The sequence below is a fragment of the Thermobia domestica genome, chromosome 4 (assembly GCF_964235325.1).
Source record: "Thermobia domestica chromosome 4, izTheDome1.hap1.1, whole genome shotgun sequence".
Lineage (NCBI taxonomy): Eukaryota > Metazoa > Arthropoda > Insecta > Zygentoma > Lepismatidae > Thermobia > Thermobia domestica.
Genome location: NC_137457.1, coordinates 231,203,352 through 231,221,039, shown reverse-complemented (window position 1 = coordinate 231,221,039; position 17,688 = coordinate 231,203,352).

The window sequence follows — 17,688 nt, the reverse complement described above, 5'->3', positions numbered from 1 at the left end:
TAGTTTTGAAACACTAATAAATAAATAAATAAATAATATTAAAAATAAAAATAAATAAATTATTATTTTTGTAAGTATTGACGAATACTAAACAAATATACTGAAAGAATTAAGAATTAACATTTTGAAATCTCTCTGTCAAATCCCTTGTTACTTTACTATCAGAAGAACCGAAAAGAAATTAAAATGTCGTCAATCGAAATTATTTCTTCGTTTGCAACAGAAAAGGAAAAAAAAAGAAGAAGAAGAATGAGGATTTAATGAAATGAAGCAAAATTCAAAGGAGCAATGGAATGATACCAAGGACAACCTGTTTGAACTGGATTTTGTGCACACATACATGTCATTTCTTTTCATAGATATTAATTGTGTATAGTCTGGTTGAACAACATAAAAGAGAAAATAATGATTATACAGGTATGCGCATATATTATTCAAGAACAGCATACCAGAAGCGACGCATGCACAAAACGCTTGTGATACATCCATCAAACAGCATTTTTTAAATCTCTTCGTTTCAAAACAGTAGAAGATGTGGTGCCTTTCAGCAAGTCTCCAAAATTTATCTCTTTTCTTCTTATTCTTTTATTTATATATACACAGTATATTTTATGTTTTTTAAATCGTGGTTCTCATCTTTGAATTTTTATTTCATTTTAATCATCCACACACTATCTGTATTGGTGGTAGTAAACATCGTTTAATCTCCTCCAAACGCTCTGTTCCTTTGTGACAAATGACGATTAGAATGATATGGCAGCGGCATTCCTTCGTAGGCAAAGCACTCCACCCACCCTCTGTGCATTCCTTTTTCCTCCCTCGACGAACGCTCTGCTCCAGAGCCTCCAGCAGAAGCTCTTTCAGGTGGATGCATTCCAAAGCGCTTCGCTTCTCTTCTGCTGCTAGTGTGACCTTACAACTCGAACTTTCTCTCCCTGCCAAAGGTGTAAAAAGTCATGTGCGAAGATCACAGAAAGTCTCTTATCTCGTGTTATTATCCACGCTTGTTCCGTGTCTCTTTCCAGGAGTATCGATTTACCCAGCACTTTTTTTCCGTCATAGCCTACACACAGTACACACTTCCATCAAATGTCCTATGACTATCAGAAAAACACTAGGAAATTTCAAGGACAACTATTGTCTATGAATTTTTGTATTGTATTGAAGTAGTTAAGAGTCAATTTCATAGAAATATGTTTCTTTCGCCTACACCATGTAACAAGAGGGATGAAAATTTTTTAGTAGCTGTATACCGAGTAAGAAATTGCCACAGAAAAAAAAACTATTTTCAGCTGTAAATAAACTATTTTGATCTAGTGACTTACCGTAGTATACGCATGATCTCTATTAGTAAGTAACAACCTCCCTTCATGCTAAACATTTATTTTGTACTGTGATTTATCATTATACATGGATTGTTAAGATTCAAATGTTCCAATAACTGTATCACTTTCAAAGGCCAATAATAATAATAATAATAATAATAATAATAATAATAATAATAATAATAATAATAATAATAATAATAATAATAATAATAATAAATGATTATCAAACTCGTCTTCACTTGTTAATTTTATTATTATAAAATTAACCAAAAAAGTTCTGTCGCTTATTCTGAAGGTCTGTGTTCAATTGGCCCTCACACCGTGTGTTGAATGCGAATGGAAATAAGGCGGAGGTCAGTTTTGGTGTGGATGTATCCAACTTACCGCCTGGTTGTGGCAGTTCACTTACACCGTCAACTTATGTAAGAACAGAGTGAACATGGGACCTCCACAGAGCGTCGTAGGGCGTGTATGCTGTACGCGTTCAAACTGGGGTCAAACGCCGCTGCAGCGGAAAGGAAGATATGGCAGGTCCTTGGTGAGGGTATCGTGACTACGTGGACAGTGCAGCGGTGGTTTAACCAGTTTACGACTGTGACGGAATACTCGAACACGCACCACGTGCCGGAACACCAACACGTGTACAAATGAAGATCATCAGGCAGCAATGGAGGCGAACAGTGGTCAGATATGTGAGAAACTGGAACTACAATTGAGTGTGAATGGTAGCACTCGGCAGCACCTCCATCAACTTGGGAAGCACTACAAATTGGGTCGATGGGTCCCGCATGATTTGACTTCGGGCCATTAGGCAACGCGAGCAGACACCTATGTTTCTTTGCTGTCTCGTCTGAGGAAGGAGCCATTTCTGGACACAGTGTTGACATATGATGAGAAGTGGGCCCTGTACGAAGCCCCACGATGCCGTCATAATTGGTTAGTATCCCATGTACCGGTTCCAAAACAGCCGAAACCAGCACTGCAACAGGAGAAGGTTCTCCTGTGTGTTTGATGGACTGCTCGCAGCAACGTGCATCGGGAACTGCTACCAGCTAGTTAGAGCATCAATGCAACTGTGTACTCTCAGTAGTGGAGCCGTGTTCAAGAAAAACTCAAAAATGTGGACTCCGCACTTCTGAATCCCAAAGGAGTCCTCCTGTTACAGGACAATGCTAAGCCTCACGTGGCTAGGATGACCGGGACACCATTTTACGCCTTGGATGGAGAACACTTTTGCATCCGCCATACCACCCGGACATTACACTGTCCGATTATCACCTGTTCCATTCCTTGGAGAATCACCTTAGAAGACGCCAGTTCAAATCCCTAGTAGAGGCGCAAAATAAACTTGATAGTTTCTTCGTTTCACGGCTCAAGTTCTACCGTGACGGAATTCATGGTCTTCCAGAACGTTGGCAGAAGGTCGTTGATGCTGATAGGAACAATTTTTGATCTAAGTACGTCTTAGGTAGCATATCAATATTCGAAGGTGGTTGCTGGGGGCGCGGTGACTCAGTGGTAGATCGTTCACCTCTGGTGCTTGGGGTCCCGGATTCGATCCCATTTCCCACCAAGTGAACTTTGTGGTGGACAAACACCGTGCTCGTGGGTTTTCTCGGGGTTCTCCCGTTTCCTCCCACTTTCTTCATTCCACCATTTCACTCATCTCTCATCATCACCGTCTCCTTTAGCCTAACCGGCATAAGCGTGGGACGTAAAACTCAAATACTTCATTTCATTTCATTTCGAAGGTGGTTGGTGAAAAAGCGACAGAACTTTCTAGGTTATCTTCATAAATGCTACACTATGTTGAAAGTGACACTGCCACATCTGTGGGAGTTTATTATTATTATTATTATTATTATTATTATTATTATTATTATTATTATTATTATTATTATTATTATTATTATTATTATTATAAGTTCAACTGGTAGTAAAATAGAATATAGCAGAAGGAATACAAAATAAAATATTAGCAGAAGGAATGCTAATCACAGAAACTGTAAGGCAAACGAAAGGAAGACGAATACATGAATTGTCAGAAACACACATACTCGATTGTTTGCATATCCGTCAACGCCCAAAGGTGGCAGCATCAAGTTCCCGTGTTTAACATGGCGGTGCCCGTGCTTCCATTGTGTGCTAATTTCTGCTTCTGCGAACATAGCCACCTGCATTTGTGCAATGACGAGATCAATTCGCTTTAGTTTACACCGTAATATCTCCCTTCCCCTTCCCCTACTTCGTTTGGAACATTCTCCCTCAAACAGAATGACAAGTCGACATGAAAGAACTGCCGTGAGTGGCACTGAACCCTTTTGCCTCCCAGCGGGAAGGGAGCCCAGAGAAAGCTGTTTCACGTGTTTCTATTACATATGCGTAATTTGTGCCCAACATTTTAATTATCCACATGTAATGCTTTTCTGCACTTATGCTTATTTTTTATCACTTACAATACCTATTATTGGACTAAGTATGTAGTACAAAGTGACTACAAATTAAGTTATTAAATGACATTTCCTTCCTCTGGCAAAAGTAGGTATTCTGTTAGTTTCGTAATTCTCTCACACGCTAAAACATACATAATTTAATTACTTGTTTCATATATTATTTAATGAGTTATTTTTAAATTATGAATCTCATGGGTGGAGTTTAATTTTCAACATAATGCAGAATCTGAATGTCCTTGATATGGTGAAGTATAAACGCGAAACTATCAATACTAACCAACTAACTCTATTGCCTATGGCAGCGTTTCCCAACTGGTGTGCCGCGAATGGGCCGCTGGTGTGCCGCGGGGAAATCGAACAAATTATTAATTCTATAGGAATCAAATTGCAAGACATAGTGGAAAATGTATATTTGTATTTCACATTACTATGAACCTCTACTATAAATATACAATTTTAAGTTTCATACTGTGTTACTTTTCTGTACATTTTTAATGTTGGAAAACGTATTTATCATTGTCATGACCATTATTGCTTCTTCATTGTTGCAGACTATTTCGTAACTTGAAATTTTAACATATTATTCAACAAATTCAACAAAGCAAATATGCATACAAATTACCTACATTAGAAGAGTATAGGAGGTTTGTTTTAACCCTTTGGGGATCCTATGGTGCAGTTTTGTACCATACGCGTTTTTCATGGTACATTGCGTTATTTCTCTTCTATTTGAGCTTTTTCGTCTGTTTTTTTTTTTCCAAGTCCAGAGGCCTTGTAGAAAACATTACGTATGGTTTCAGACCGTCCTGCGTCCAGACATAGGAGGTGATGACGTCATAAGTCAAAAATTTCTTTTCTAATTTTCTAAGCCTATGTTCAATATTTTTTGGGGGGCTTATTTTTCTATGTAGATGATTGAAATTTTGCACAAACATTCAGTCCACCGAGTAGTATTTACCAGATTTTTTTGTTCTGAAGTCAGTGCTAAAACAGGGGGGAACCAGAGGGGCAAATGGGTAAAAAAAAGGGGATTTTTTATCCCCAAAATCCCGTTTTTCGTCATTTTCCCGCCTTACATATATGATAGGACCACGTGAATCATACCGTCTGAAAGGCAGTTCCATTCTGAAGAGAACGACGGTCGAATTATTATCCTAGGGTAATTAGGGATGTATCAGGGAATTTTTAAAAAATATACTTCTATATAGGGAAAAATGGGGCATTGTCGGTATATATATCTTTTGGCGGGCTTATTTTTGAACGTAGAAGATTGAAATTTTGCACAAACATTCAGTCCACCGAGTAGTATTTACCAGATGTTTTGTTCCGATGTCAGTGTTAAAACAGGAGGGGAACCAGAGGGGCAAAGGGTTAAAAAGGGATATTTTTACTCCAAAAATCCCGTTTTTCGTCATTTTCCCGCCTCACGTACATGATAGGACCACGTGAGTCATACCGTCTGAAAGGCAGTTCCATTCTGAAGAGAACGACGGTCGAATTATTATTCTAGGGTAATTAGGGCCGTCTCAGTGAATTTTTATCTAAATATACTTTTGTATAGGGTAAAAGTGGGGCATGGTAGGGAAATTTTTTCTGGCGGTCCTATTTTTTCACATAGAAGATTGAAATTTTGCACAAACATTCAGTCTACCGAGTAGTATTTACCAGAAGTTTTTTCCGATGTCTGCGTAAAACAGGGGGGTCCAGAGGGGCAAAAGTTGAAAAAAGGGATTTTTAGACCCAAAAATCCCTTTCTTCGGGATTTTCCCCCTTTATATATATGATAGAGACACGTGAGTCATACCGTCTGAAAGGCAGTTCTGTTCTGAAGAGAATGATGGGCGAAACATGACCCTAGGGTAATTAGGGATGTCTCCCTGAGATCATGGATCAGGGAGAATTTTTTTCCCTGAGATCATGGTGTTTTGCGGTCGTTTTGGGCATGGTGGGAATTCCTGATAAAATTCTCCCGCCCTTACTATTCAAGATAGAAACTTGAAATTTGGTACACACATTTAGTTTACCAAGTACTATTCATCAGATTTTTTGGAGGTCTCTACGTTCACACAGGGGGGGCCAGGGGGCCCAAAGTTGGACAAAAAAATCCCATCAAAATTTTCCCTTTGACATCAATTTTTTTCTCTCCTGGTATATGGTATGGACATGGAAGTGATACCATTTGAAAGCCTGGTCTATTCTGAAGAGAATGAGGTATGAACCATGATCCTAGGATAAATAGTAACGATGCAGTAGCTGCTTGACTGAAAGTCTAAAAAATAGCCCAAAATGCCAGGATCCGGAAAGGGTTAAAAGTATTGGAGATTTGTTTATTTATTCGTTATTTAGTGATCTTCCCTTTTAGCTAAAGGTTAGATACAGTTTTCGAAAAAGAAAGTGGATTTTTAAAAACCCGAGTCCTATATTTCACTGCAATTGTTTTCTATTTTAAAATTAGAATGAAAAATAAGCATAATGATTTACCACGGGGGAAAATCAGTGATCGAGCTTTCTTCTCTGTAAGAAGATCAGTAATCACATAAAAATACCACGGTATTTTACATTTACAAATAATAATATATATATAAAGTATGGGTGTGCCGGAGAATTCAAGTTACACCTATAGTGTGCCGCAAGTAGAAAAAGGTTGGGAAACGCTGGCCTATGGAACTGGATGTTCACAAAAGCTCTCCATTGACTTCTGTCCATAGCCAACTAGATCCAGTATCCACTTTGTACTCCTATTTCTACGAGATCTATCTTAATATTGTCCTATCTGCGCCTAGGTCTTCCTGATGGTCATTTTCCGAGTGGATTTCCAGTTAAAACTTTGAGAGCGTTCCTACTTTCATTCTGGTTACATGAGCTGCCCACTTGAGCCTCCTAGACTTGATGACCCTAATAATATTTGGTATAAACCAGGGTGGAAAAAAAACATGATTTTTTTTAAAAAAAAATAATTTTTGATGATTTTTTTTATTTAAATCGATTTTTTTTTATTAAAATCAAATCTTTATCCTCGTATAATACAAGTCGCGAACTGAAGAAAAAGCATTACGAATTAGTATTAAATGTCAATTATGCCGTATAAGTGAAAGTATTGGGGTTGAATTTTGAATTAATCCCCAATCGTTAACCTATATCAATCCCAAACAATGTTTCTTAACAATTTTAATATATATATATATATATATATATATATATATATATATATATATATATATATATATATATATATATATATATATATATATATATATATATATATATATATATATATTTTTTTTTGTAAATTATAGACTTTCAGTTTATCCTAGGATCATGGTTCATACCTCATTCTCTTCAGATTAGAACAGCCTTTAAAACGGTAACATTCACATTTTCCCTATCGTGTCCCTGAAGCGGAAAATTTTGAGAGAAGTCGGGATTTTTTTTTTTCAAATTTTGATCCCCTCTGGACTCCCCTGTGTTAACGCACAGATCTCAAAATCAACTGGGAAATACTAAGGGTGTACTAAATGTGTACACAAAATTTCAAGCTTCTATCTTGAATAGTAAGGGCGGGAAAAAAATTAACAATGAGCTAAGAACATCCCCACAATATCCCAGATGACCCGGATGTAATATAAAAATTTCCTCGCACATCCCTATTTATCCTAGAATCATGATTTGTATATACATTATTCTCTTCAGAATAAAACAGAGTTTCAAACGGTATCATTCAAGTGTTTCCGTCGTGTAGGCTATCTGGGTCTGGAAAATCACGAAAAAAGGGATTTTCTGTTAAGAAATATCCCCCTTTTTACTTTTTACCCATCTGTATCGCCTCTGTTTAAAGGCAAAGCTCTGAAACAAATCTGAAAAATGCTAAGAGGTGCAGTGAATGAGTGTTCAAAATTTCAAACTTCTAGATGCAAAAGTAAGCCCGCGAAAAATAATATCCCCAAATATCCCAGATTCCCGTATAAAACAGGATCTCAGGTAACAGTTTCCTGAGACATCCCTATTTATCCTAAGATCATAGTTCGTACATCATTCTCTTCAGAATAGAACAGCCTTTCAGATGGTACCATTCATATGTCTCCATCTTAGGCGGGAAAATCGCGAAGAAAGCTATTTTTTGTTAAAAATGTCCATTTTTTTAAAAACATTTTTGCCCCTCTGGATCCCCCTGTTTTCACGCAGAGATCTGAAATCATCTGAAAAATACTAAGGGTGCACTGAACGAGTGTGCAGAATTTCAGTCTTCTGAGTGCAAAATGTAGGCTCGCCAAAAAATAATAAAAATAGGCACCAAAAAAATTATGACGTCATCACATCCTATGTCTCGACGCAGAGAGGCGTGAAAGCATATGTAACGTGCTCTACAATGCCTTCAGTCATGAAAAAACGAAGTAAAAAGCTTTATTGGTACTTTTTTAATCGAATAATGAATATTTTATCCTATCACCTAAAAATAGGTGATATAATTTAAAAGGTTAAACGTTAAGGGAAAAGTACACCAACGCTTATCAAAGTGACACTTTTTTTTTTCCACAAAAGTTACTGATATTTGGCAGGGGCATATTTTTAAGGAAATTGTAACTGGCTTGAGAAACGAATTACATACATTTTGTCTAAAGTTATAAAATGTAAAAAATTTTCGGAGAGGGGATAGGACACTTCTAAATACGTCCTATTATCTGGAGACAAATATATAGACGCGCACACAAAAGAATTTTCGTCTTAAATGTCGATGGTGATTTCCCGTTGGAATAGTTAACGATTTACAATATAAACCCTATGTTACGAAGAGAAGAAAACAGGATTGCCGTGTTACCCGTTCAAAACGGGATTTTTCCCTAATCATCTTCTGCATGACACTTGTTTTCACACTATGCTGTACATACTGTACATTTGAGTCTCATTGTATTATGATTATCATCTTCCATAATCGAAATAATAGAACAGAAACGGGACTTTACTTATTTTCACTTTAAATTATTTCGGAATTTGATTTAAAAAATCAAGTGATTTAAATCTGGATTTAAATCGTGATTTAAATCAGACTGATTTAAATCAATCCACCCTGGTGTAAACTATGCAGTTCCTCGCTATGAAGTTTCCATCATTCCCCATTCCCGTTCTTCTTGGGTCCGAATATTCGTTTCAGAATTTTATTCTTAAATACTTTCAGTCTGCATTCTCCCATCAGAGTAAGCGACCATGTTTAGCAACCGTACAGCACAACGAATACGCGACAAAACGTACTAGCGACAAAACGTACCACCGACAAAACGTACCACTTACCCTGAGGGCTGCTTGTGAAGGGTTTTCTTAAAACACTTTAAATAATGACAAGCGACAAAACGTACGACTTGCCTGGAGGGCTACTTGCAAAGAGTCTTCCAATCAGCCATCAAATAATGTCAGGCGACAAAACGTACCACTTGATAGGACGGTATATAAGTATATATATATCGGCCAAAATAAGGTTTAAAGTTGAAGAAATTGGTGGTGAGAAAAGTACCGATGTAAGACCAAAACTAAGACTAAGGGATGCTAGACCAAGACCATGCCTGCAAGATTCTCCCAACACCAAGACCATACCTGCAAGATTCTCGCCAGACCAAGACCAGCAAGAATCTTGCATATGCAATATTTGAATATTTGCTGATTTCCATCACACTTTATCCAGGCTTTGGACCAGAGACGGATAGACATTATTAGAGGGGCGTGGGCGCTTTCTCCCACAAGGGCCACCAGAATCTCAATGTCATAAATCAATTGCAATTTTCTTTCTACAGTAAGTCAATAGTATTAACAATTGACAATTAAAATCTGATATTCTTTCATCAATATATTATTCTGAATTGTTCAAAATGTTATATGAAGTTCAAGGAGAACGTATACTATATTACAAAATTAGCAGATGTTTTAGTGTACTAGTTTTTGATGCTACTGTATCTATCACTTTTGCATTCGAAATATTTTTTAATAAATCTTTTTCAATAGACATCAACATAAATGTTTTCAAATGTTTTTCAGACATGGTACTCGTTAATCTATTTTTAAAGTATTTCAGTTTATTTAAGTTTTGAAAAATTTCTTTTACATGTTACCTGAGTTACGGACATAGTCAATAAAAATTTGTATGCTGGAAACCTGGATAAGTATTACTGCAAAATTTACAATTCTGCAAAATTAAAAAGCAGCACATTGGACAATTTTGAAACACGTTTTCCATTCGCTTTCCTTGTAAACAAATGTATTTTCTCCTAATTCTGAATCACTTGCACCATCAGGACAGTCATTTTTTCTCGGTTGTGCTCGTCATCAAGACTGACTTTCAAGGATATCCACGTCCTTCAAAAGTCCAAGAGAATACATTTATATTATCCTTGGAAACTTCTTTACTGAAGTTTTTCAGAAAATATGTAAGTTTATCGAAAGGTACGTCTGGAAGTTCTGTTACATGGTTGAGGTGTCTAGCGTCCAAATAATACATAAAGTACATTGCTTCTTGAATCTTGAAGAAATACTCGAAACTACCATGTCCAATATTGTGTTGAATGCTTCGATGCAGTACCTGGTCATTGGATAGAAGCAGCTTCATATTCATATTCACAGGAAAATCTTTGTCCATCTCTGAAGGCGAATTGTCGACAGGTCAATAGAAAAAAAAAAGAAAGAAATCACGTTCTAAGTCTTCAAATTTGTTATTGGCCCATTCCGCAAAGCTTAATGCTGCATTCTTAACGGATTCAAAATCATCTCTCTAGTCTTTCACTTGGAACAGAGTTGTCTGCACCATCCGATAGGACTACACTAGCAGCACCCTCTATTTGGAGATAGTTTGACAGAGAGATCGTCGGAACATTTGTGCTGTCCGAGTTGTTTTGAACTTGAGAAGATCTTTTATATATCCTTTCGCTTTACACCTAGCTTTTGGTTTGATATTTTCTGTAGAAGCAATTTTCTTAATTATTATGGTCAACTCTATATACAAAGCACTTTCTGGGTTCGAAAAATGACCAAACTTTTTTCTGAAAAACAGTGTGTTTTCTACCATCTTGTTTCCGCAATAACTGTAAGACGCCTTTGTTAACATTTGATCTTCCAAATGTCCATTCGCTGATAAGACTCACGCATAAATATCGTACAGTCATTCAGCAGAACAATGCCACAGAATCAATGCAATTTTTTGTCAGATCACATATGACATGATTGAGTATATGAGCGTAACACCACACGTATAATTGAGTTTCTTAGTGGTTAAGCGGTTAGCGTATGTGCCTTTGTCGTGGGAGACCTGGGTTCGATTCCTGGCGGGAGCTCATGTGCTTCGGATTTCCCGTAAATCAGTATGTCCCGTCTCATATAGCCTCGATGCTAAAAGGGCCGTTAAACTCAAAATCAACTGAATCACATGTGTAACTGATCATAGGTGAATTGAAAAAATCCGAATATTGTCCTTGCGTGTTACTTGAGCCATCGGTTGAATTTCCAATACACTTCTTAATATCAAGGTTAACTTCCTGCAGAAAATCCAGCAGTAAACCGCAATGACACTGGCCTGTGGTAGATATGCATTTTACAATGACAGCAATACTTTGTTTAACAACCATTTTAACAACATACCGTAAAACAACAGAGTACTGGCCTGAAACTACTATATCTTGAGTAGTGTCTAATAGAACAGAAAATATTGAAGCTTGAGAGACTTCTTTCGAAATATCTTCTCTGATAAGTGTGTTGATAGCATTGAAAACAAAATTCACCGTGTTTAGTAAAAGTTATGCGACGACTATCCTGCTTACTTCCTCGTATATGACTTTTCTCGGTGACCTTATCTAAATTACTTTTAAGCGGAAGATCAAATTTGCTTAAGAAAGGAATAATATCCAAAAAGTTTCCATGATCTATAGCTGTCTCTTTTAGTTTATAGGCTGCTACACTTCCTCTGTAAATGAGCCCTCTTTTACCAATGAGTTTCTGCACTTTGACAACTCGATACATTACCTGTCTGTTCTTCTCAATCTTTTACTGCCGTTGTTTTACCTGTTCATGAGGAAGTAGTTTCTTAACATTATGTTCTCCTTTGTTAGATATGTAAGCACCCACATTGGTCTAATGTATTTTGGAAGACTCGTGTTCTCTTACTCGCTGATAAATGTGTTTAATGTTACGTTTGTCACGTACAGAACCTTTAAGAGAAGTTTGTTCGATCTGGAGAATAATCTGTGAACACGCTGAAAAAAAAAAAAAAAAAAGCTTGAAGTGGTACGTTTTGTCGCGGATTAAATATCCGAAATGTTTTAAATAGTCCAAGACAGGTTGTAATTTATATAAGTGGTACGTTTTGTCGTAGAATAAATATCAGAAATGCTTTTATTAATCCATGACAGGTTGTCATTTATGACAGGTCGTCAAAAGTGGTACGTTTTGTCGCGAAAATTCAAGTGGTACCTTTTGTCGCTGGTACGTTTTGTCGGGACACCCAGCACAACAGGAATGATTATTGTTTCATATGTTTTAAGCTTCAAATTCCTCGACAGAATACGCGACACAAAAGATTTTGAACTGAATACTCAATACACAATACTTTTATCAAGTTAAAGACCTATTTTATCAACAACAGTTTACATTGTACTTTTTGAAGGTACAGACGTTCACACTCTTTATGACTCTCTTTGTGACTATATTTGTTATTTATTTATTTATCTACCTCTTTTTGAACATATTTAAGTATATATAAGAACATATACAATGTAAGATATTTCGATCAAATTACAGAGAACCACTGGTGCTAATCTAACTAACCAAGTAAGTGCTCAGCTACTAGTAATCTATTTTACATTATTCTATTCTACTCTAACCTATTTACTGTAGCATTCCCGCTGTGTAGTAGCTAACGCGCGCACCTTTCGTGTACGGTGTCCCGAGTTCGAGTCCCGATAGGAGCGCACTGAACACATCACGGTGGTTCGGATTCCTACATAAATTGGAGGTCCACGTCTTACATATCTTTGGAGCTAAAAAGGGGCGCTAAATTTCAACAGTCAAATTATAATCCAGAGTAACTTGATGAATACGCGTGCTATTATAAATAAAACAAATTATTTTTTATTTTACTATCAAACATTATTAGACCCTATCTTAAGATAATACGTATTCCTCGTATTGCTCTGAATTATACGAAGCGACCACCGTTCGACTCCAACATTTCAAATAAATGTAGGGGGAAATAAAAATTTGTACTCAATCACAAAATTTCAGTGTAGCACAAATTAATACACTTTAGTTCAGTATGTTGCACAACGACGCCTTTGGTGGCTAGAGGAATGTCTAATCTGTAGCCAATTTCATGACATGTGTTATGCACTATTTCTAATGTGACAGAAGCTATGGAATCTCTTACACGATGTTTTAAGGAAGCCCAGTATGTTGTCAATATTTGTAGCGTACACTTTGTCAAATTGTTATCAGCAACGCGATTCAGCATAGTGATTTTAATTTTACTTTGGTTGGTTATCAGTCTTTATAATCTGCATAATTTATACCTTGTGCGCAAGAACAGTTACCGATGAAGAATTTTGAGCACTGTCAACCTTTTCATGGCCAGCTGAGTCGCTGCGTGCTTAATTGATATCTTTAGATATCGTTTGAATGTTAGAACAGCTTCTACAACTTCTTCCTGGAGGGGGTCCATTTAGTTGTAGTGCGACATCTTCAAATTCGAATTTTAACTAGCTCAGAATTTTGTCCAATTTTTGTCCATTTTTGTCCACCCAAGAAAAAACTTTGTACCATTAAAATAAACGAAGGAGGACCATTTCAAAATTTGGGGTACTTCGATCACCTGTAGTGCGACATCTTCAAATTTGAATTTTAAGTAGCTCAGAATTTTGTCCAATTTTTGTCCATTTTTGTCCACCCAAGAAAAAACTTTGTACCATTAAAATAAACGAGGGAGGGCCATTTCAAAATTTGGCCGAACCATTTAGCTGTAGTGCGACATCTTCAAATTCGAATTTTAAGTAGCTCAGAATTTTGTCCAATTTTTGTCCATTTTTGTCCACCCAAGAAAAAATTTTGTACCATTAAAATAAACGAGAGAGGGCCATTTCAAAATTTGGCCGAACCATTTAGCTGTAGTGCGACATTTCAAATTCGAATTTTAAGTAGCTCAGTATTTTGTCCAATTTTTGTCCATTTTTGTCCACCAAAGAAAAAAATTTGTACCATTAAAATAAACGAGAGAGGGCCATTTCAAAATTTGGCCGAACCATTTAGCTGTAGTGCGACATCTTCAAACTCGAATTTTAACTAGCTCAGAATTTTGTCCAATTTTTGTCCATTTTTGTCCACCCAAGAAAAAATGTTGTACCATTAAAATAAACGCGGGAGGTCCATTTCAATATTTGGGACACTTCGATCACCTGTAGTGCGACATATTTAAATTCGAATTTTAAGTAGCTCAGAATTTTGTCCAATTTTTGTCCATTTTTGTCCACCCAAGAAAAAAAATTTGTACCATTAAAATAAACGAGGGAGGGCCCTTTCAAACTTTGGGGCACTTCGATTACCTGTAGTTCGACATATTCAAATTCGAATTTTAAGTAGCTCAGAATTTTGTCCAATTTTTGTCTATTTTTGTCCACGCAAGAAAAAAATTTGTACCATTAAAATAAACGAGCGAGGGCCATTTCAAAACTTGGGACATTTCGATCACCCGTAATGCGACATCTTCGAATTCGAATTTTAACTAACTTAGAATTTTGTCCAATTTTTGTCTCTAGTGCCGTTTCAAAATTTGTCCACTTACATCACTTGTAGTGATAAAGTTCAAATTCTAATTTTAATTATTCAAAATTTAGTCTAGCTTTTGTTCATTTTTGTAAAACCATGAAAAAATTTTGTACCATTCAATTTAACAATGAAGGGCAATTACAAATAGTGGCTAGTTCGATCACCTGTAGTGCGATATATTTTTATTCGAATTTTGACTAACTGAGAAGTGAGAACTAAGTACATTTCTCTTACCACAAAGAACTTTGTACCATTCAAATAAACGATGGAGGGTCATTTCAAGATTTGGCCAATTCGATGTCTTGTAGTGCGACAATATTTAAATCCTAATTTTAATTAACTCATAATTCTGTCCGATGCTTGTACGTTGTTGTAGAACCAAAAATAATTTTGTAATATTTAAAAGAACGAATTAAGGACATTTTTAAATTTTAACCACATGGATTATTTGTAGTGCAACATCTTTAAATTAAAGCTTTTAACAAGCTTACAATTTTGTCTAAATTTTGTACTTTCTTCTATCACCAGTAAAAGATTTTCTACAATTTAGGAAAACATCAAGGGGTCATTTCAAAGTTTGGCCTATTCGAACACCTGTAATGTGACATCTTCATAGTGATGTCAACCTGTTCGGCTCGGCAGGAGCCATCTCGGTTGAGATAAGCCATCGGCTCAGCTCAGGCGACCCATCGGCTCGACTCAGGTTAGCCACGGCTTGGGTCGGTTCGGCTCACGTGAGACATGGGCTCGGTTTGATTCGGCGAAATTGAGTCATCAGCTCGAACCGGCTCAGTTGCGACGAGCCACCGGCTCAGTTCGGCTCGGCTCAGGTGAGCCATCATCTCTCTTTTTCTCGGCTCGGCTCAGCTCATGTGAGACATCGGCTCGGACCGGCTCGGTTTTGAGATCTGTTGGCTCGGCTCAATTCTCGGTTCGGCTCGGTAGTGACTTAACCGTGAGCCGAGCCGCTCGAGCCGTTGACAACACTATCATATTCGAATGTTATGTAGCTCAGAACTTAGTGAATTTTTACTATCAACAAAACTTTTGTAAAATTCAAATAAACGTGGAAGAGTCATTTTAAATTTGGCCAATTAGATCACCTGTAGTGTGACCATCTTCAAATTCTGAATTCAAAATTCCGAATTACCATTAACTTGGAATGCCACCAATTCGTATTAAAGAATTAAGAACAACAGCGTCCTCTACGAGTTTTGCACCTTCAGAAAATGTAGATATTTTATTTTGTACCCTCGCCGTTAATGAGAAATTCCTAATTAAAAATAGGGAATTACCATTAACTTGGAACACCACCAGCGTCTTCTACGAGTTTTGCACCCTCCGAAAATGTCGATATTTCATTTTGTACCCTCGCCGTTAATGAAAAATTCTGAATTACCATTAACTTGGAACGCCACTATTTTATGCTGAAGAATTAAGAACACCAGCGTCTTCTACGAGTTTTGCACCCTCCGAAAATGTCGATATTTCATTATGTACCCTCGCTGTTAATGAGAAATCCCTAATTCAAAATGCGGAATTTCCATTATCTTGGAACGCCACCAATTCGTATTGAAGAACCAAGAATACCAGCGTTTCCTAGAAGTTTCTTACGCACAGAAAATGTCGATATTTCATTTTGTAACCTCACAGTTAATGAGAAATTCCAAACTCAGAATGCCGAAATAACATTAACCTGGAAAGCCAACAACACATTTTGAAGAAATAACAACATTAGAGTCTTCTGCCGTTTTAGCATTTTCAGAAAATGTGGATAATGAGAAATTTAAAGTTCAAAATGCCGAATAATCATTAATTTGGAATGCCACCAATTCGTATTGCAGAACTAAGAACACTTCTACGTCTTCTACGAGTTCTATATTCTCTGAAACTGTCGATATTTCATTTTGTACCCTTACAGTTAATGAAAAATTTTCAATTTAAAGTGCCTAATTATCATTAACTTGAAACAGCACGAACTCATTTTGAAGAAATAAGATAAGCGTTTCCTATGAGTCCTGCTCCGTCAGAAAATGCCGATAATTCGTTTTGTGTCTTGTCAGTTAACGAGGATTTCAAATTCAACATGTCACAAATCACATTTTGTCTACAGTAAAACAACATATTTTAGCAAAAGGATAGTTTAGTAATGAATAATTAATTAAACTGTACTAATATGTAGATATTATGTTACAAGATAGTTCAATTAATTACGTTAAAATATGACTAAGTATACTGATAAAGTACATTATTTTATTATTAGCATAGGTGAAAGTGGATCTGAAAAGGAAGAGGACACATGAGGTCTCGCTGTTCCCTGTACCTACACTGTTCCCTGAAGCGGGGTAACGGCGTCCACTTGCGTTCCCCTTCACTTTTACATCCAATTGTTTGCTCGAAGTTATTTCGATGTGCAAAACTCGTAGAATAAGCTGGTGTTCTTAATTCTTCAAAATGAGTTGGTGGCGTTCCAAGTTAATAGTAATTCGGAATTTTGAATTCGGAATTTCTCATTAACTGTAAGGGTATAAAATGAAATATTTTTATTTTCTGAGGGGGCAAAACTCGTAGAAAACGCTGATGTTCTTAATTCTTTAATACGAATTAGTATCGTTAAAAGTTAATGGTAATTCGACGTTTTGAATTTTAGATTTCTCGTTAACTGTGAGGGTACAAAATGAAATATCGACATTTTGTGAGGGTACAAAACTCGTAGATGACACTGATATTGTTAATTCTTCGAAATGAGTTGGTCAAGTGCCCCAAATTTTGAAATGGCCCTCCCTCGTTTATTTTAATGGTACAATTTTTTTTCTTGCGTGGACAAAAATGGACAAAAATTGGACAAAATTCTAAGCTAGTTAAAATTCGAATTTAAAGATGTCGAACTACAGGTGATCGAAGTGTCCCAAATTTTGAAATGGCCCTCCCTCGTTTATTTTAATGGTACAAAATGTTTTCTTGGGTGGACAAAAATGGACAAAAATTGGACAAAATTCTGAGCTAGTTAAAATTCGAATTTGAAGATGTCGCACTACAGGTGATCGAAGTGCCCCAAATTTTGAAATGGCCCTCCCTCGTTTATTTTAATGGTACAAAATTTTTTCTTGGGTGGACAA